The 4,108-nt window shown below is 52.0% G+C and overlaps 1 pseudogene; it reads right to left on the bottom strand.

Annotated features, from left to right (window-relative positions):
• Window positions 1-826: 826 nt before the first annotated feature.
• The window catches only part of LOC121032380 (zinc finger FYVE domain-containing protein 1-like), a 4,635-nt pseudogene continuing 1,353 nt past the window's right edge, over window positions 827-4,108 (bottom strand).

The following is a 4,108-nucleotide window of genomic DNA, read 5'->3' on the forward strand; positions in this document are numbered from 1 at the left end:
AATGTTTTATTTATTTTTTGAGAGAGAGAGTGCACAAGCAGGGGAGGGGCAGAGAGAAAGGGGGGGACAGAGGATCCGAAGCAGGCTCCACATTGACAGGCTGAAAGCAGTGAGCCCCACAGGGGGCTCGAACTCATGAACTGTGAGATCATGGCCTGAGCCAAAGTCGGATGCTTGACCAACTGAGCCAACCAGGCATCCCAAAGCTCACTGGTTTTAACTGCAGTTAAAGCAGACTCAGGATGGTCTCAGTCTCCACAAAGGACAACTGGTGGTCATGACAGCACTTGTCACAGAAGCCCTGTCCGCAGGCCGGGCAGTGGTAAGCTGGATGCTGAACTCCTCCCAGCAGCTGTGGCAGTGCTGGATCTCATACTTGGGCCCCAACCATGACAACCTGGCCGCCTCCTTCACCAAACCTAGTGATACATCAGTAGCTGTCACCATGCCCCCACGGCATTCTGCACATCCTTCCCCATCTCCCAAGCATCCAGCCTTCCTTGCCCACCCGCCTCAGCAACATCTCACTGGCTCCGTCAGCAGTTGTCACGCACCTGCTCAGGCACTGACCGGGCCTTGGATGAACAGGTGTCACAGAAGCCCTCCCCACAGTGGTGCTTGGTGTTGTTATCTATTTTTTTTTTTAAGCTTATTTATTTTTGACAGAGAGACAGAGAGAGTGAGTGGGAGAGGGGCAGAGAGAGAGAGGGAGAGAGGGAGAGAGAATCCCAAGCAGGCTTTGCCCTGTCAGCTCGGAGCCCGATGCAGGGCTCGAACCCACAAACCGCGAGATCGTGCTCTGAGCCAAAACCAAAAGTCTGACGCTTAACCGACTGAGCCAACCAGGTGCTCCTTGGTGTCTAGCCGATGGTTGCAGCTCCAGTGGTGGGGGGGATCTGCCCATGAGCCAGAAAGCCACAGCACTGGTGGGACCATGGCTAAGCTCAGACACGGATTGAGCCAGGACCTTCATTCCAACCAAGAGGCCCTAGGCAGCACTGTTTCTGTCCTTCAGAAATCCGTCAGCTGCAGGCCATATGTGCACAGTCTCGGCCCGCACCAAAGTACCCACAGGACCTTGGTTCCCAAACCATACTGTAGCTACCACAGACATTTGATCACATGCCCAGACCAGGCACAGTTTTCGAAACCCATCCAGGGGGAGTTGGTGGCAGCTGATATCCTGGGCACTACGCTGACTTCCTTGCCTTTTTCCCAGCAGGCCTTGAGGGAATAAACTGAGTCGTCATGCTGGTGTGTATATCTGCAGTGGCCCCTGACTTGATGAGCTACTCGTTTCCTGTGATTTGTGTGGTTCTTACAGCCAGCCCCACGGCAGAGACACAGGAAGGAGCAGGTGAAGTATTCATCCAGAAAAAAAGGAGTTGTGTGCCGTCTGGTCGCTGGGATCTCACTGCTGGGGTGGTCGGTCAGTTGCTCAATGCCTTCAGGGCTTTGAGGAGGACCCGGGGGTGCCAGGCACAGAGAGTGGTGGCACAACGCACGCTGAGGCCCAGAGATGCCTGCCGGGTGGTTGGATGTCCTTGTTCCCTTGCAGCGAATGGAACTGCAGACTTCAGAGCAGCAACCCAGCTTCCAGAGCCGGTTCTGGACAAACTTCTCCGGCCTGTCTGAGGGGTGATCAGAGCCCAGCAGGTGAGCGTGCACAGTGTCATGGAAAATGACAACCACATCCCACAAGCCACGGTGGGCGGTGGGAGCTCCTCGGTGAAGCGCTTCAGATAAGCTACTGACGTGTCCCAAGGGACTCAAAGAGGTCATTATGCAGCCCATCTGTAGGAGTTCGAAGGATGACGAGGTCTGAGATGGCCAGGACCTTAAGCAGCAGGGGTGTTCTCTGGCTGAGACTCACCCTAGCCCCTAGGAGCCCCTCGGCATCTGTTACTGCTACTTTGTGGCCTGGGTCACGCACCGCTCCCATTTCCATGGTGCGGGGCTTGCAGGCAGGGGAGGGTCTGAAGGCATCAAGGCCATAAAGGAAAGTGTGGTTGAGGTGTGAGACTTCCCATCACCAGTATTTCCGGAGATGGAAACCACCCTCAGGTGCCGCCCAGGTTTGCCGTCCAATTTCCTCTTCACTGGGTCCCAGAATGTCTTTGCTTTTCTCCACCAGAAGGAAACTCACTTCTGGGCCGGTCATCTTCTTCCTCTTGGCCTCCTCCTGCTCTTCCTCCTTCAGTAGCCCCCGGACCTTGGTGACACAGTACACAGTGAGGAAGTGTCTCCTGTTGCGAGTCCCCCAAGGCGAGTCCTGTTCTGGAGCCCCAGGAACATGTTGATTTTATAGGCCGGGCACCTCACGGCCGCCCTCTGCCCTTCGCCTGGTGAATGGCCCTTGGGGGCCCTCGCTGGGGATCACTAAGGGGGTGGCCAGGTTGGAGTCTTACCCACTCAGGGTTTCTCAGGTGCTCCTGCAGCTGGTGCTTCTTCTCCAAGCAGAGACACTGGGGGCTGCAGGCAGCACTCACCACACCACAAAGACAGCTTGGTCAGCCCCGCCGCAGGCCTAACTTTTCTGACTTCAGGCCCTTCTCTGCTGGGAGAATCTGGGCATTTGCACTCACATGGGTAAGGAAATCACACACCATACAACTATCCCTGGGCTTTCCCCAGGAGTGAAGACAAAGGCTTTGAGTCTGAAGACTATGCAGAATTTCCACAGAGCTCTGAACACCTTAAAACAAAGCAAAACTGTTTGTTGTCCTATGAGAATATTCACAAATGTTCAAATATTGAATTTTCTTCCTCCACGATTCCCGTATCAGCAGCAATGTTGGTCTGATGCTTTCATTCTCCGCCAGGTGTCAAAATGAACTTGACAGGGGGGTCAAGGGTCTTTCATGGCTTCGAGAGATCTAATGGGTTCACTGAGGTGGGCTTATCAGTTGGGCCTCAGCCACAAGGTTTGGGTAATGCCAGAGAGTGGTCAGGAGCTTTTCAATATAATTGGCCTCACGTCAGTATTTCAGGGGGTATCTCAGGGCAGCGTGGTGAGGGCAAGGTGGGGTTGGGTGACAGCTGGACACTGGTGAGGACAGAGGCTCTTCTTCAGGGCACCAGAGGACCCAGCCTCACCCCCATCTCTGTCCCCCTTCTCCTTCACTGCCTCCTGGGCTCCTCCCCTCCTGTTGTCATCCGGGACCCGCTCATAGGTTTAGTTTTAAAACTGTGATTTAAAGCACAATTTAGCTGCTAGCTACTCCTCTGAAGACTTTAACTTCAAAAAAAAAAAAAAGAATCCAACTGGGGATAATTGTTCACATCTGCCTAATGATGTTTCTATTTGAAGAGACATAATACAATGTAAAATTTTGAGTTGTGATAGCTCTCAGTTTATAACTGAAATCAAAAGGGTAAAAATTCAATGAAAGAGCTAGATACTTCCGAAAGGTATTCTTTATGTGAGAGTTCAAGGCAACACGTTTTGTTAGCAATATCAGAGGTTGATTTTTTTTTTTTTATTCTGATTTTTTCTACTTTCATGCAGGTGAGGTAGGGAGGAGCAGATGTTTTGTGTTTGGCAAGACAATAGTTCACTTCAGTACGACTAGATGGCTTCACCTTGTTTGTGCTGTTCATTGCTAAGAGGCCCACGATGCTGTCAGTGGGGCCTGAAATGTGCTGTGGGGAGCCAGCGGGCCTTGGGGGAACTGAAAAAGAAATCATTGCTCTGGCCTCACTCAGTCATCTGTTCCCAGGCAAAATCATACCCTGTCATCCATGAAGATTCAGAGAAACTCAACCTTGACTGAGCTGCTGTTTCTGACCACAGCCCTCATTGTCCTGAGCCCACAAAGGCCTTATCCATGGGACTGAGAACACTAATGCCAGAAAGATGTTAGAAACCAATGGCCCAGGTCATGATCTCACAATTCATGGGATCGAGTCCCACGTCAGGCTCTGTGCTGACAGTGCAGAGACTGCTTGGGATCCTCTCTCTCTGCTCCTCCCCTGCTCTCTCTCTCGCTCTCTCTCAAAATAAATAAACTTGAAAGAAAGAAAGAAAGAAAGAAAGAAAGAAAGAAAGAAAGAAAGAAAGGAAGGAAGGAAGGAAGGAAGGAAGGAAGGAAGGAAGGAAGGAAGGAAG

This window comes from Herpailurus yagouaroundi, unplaced genomic scaffold (assembly GCF_014898765.1).
Source record: "Herpailurus yagouaroundi ecotype Mexico unplaced genomic scaffold, PumYag 141, whole genome shotgun sequence".
Lineage (NCBI taxonomy): Eukaryota > Metazoa > Chordata > Mammalia > Carnivora > Felidae > Herpailurus > Herpailurus yagouaroundi.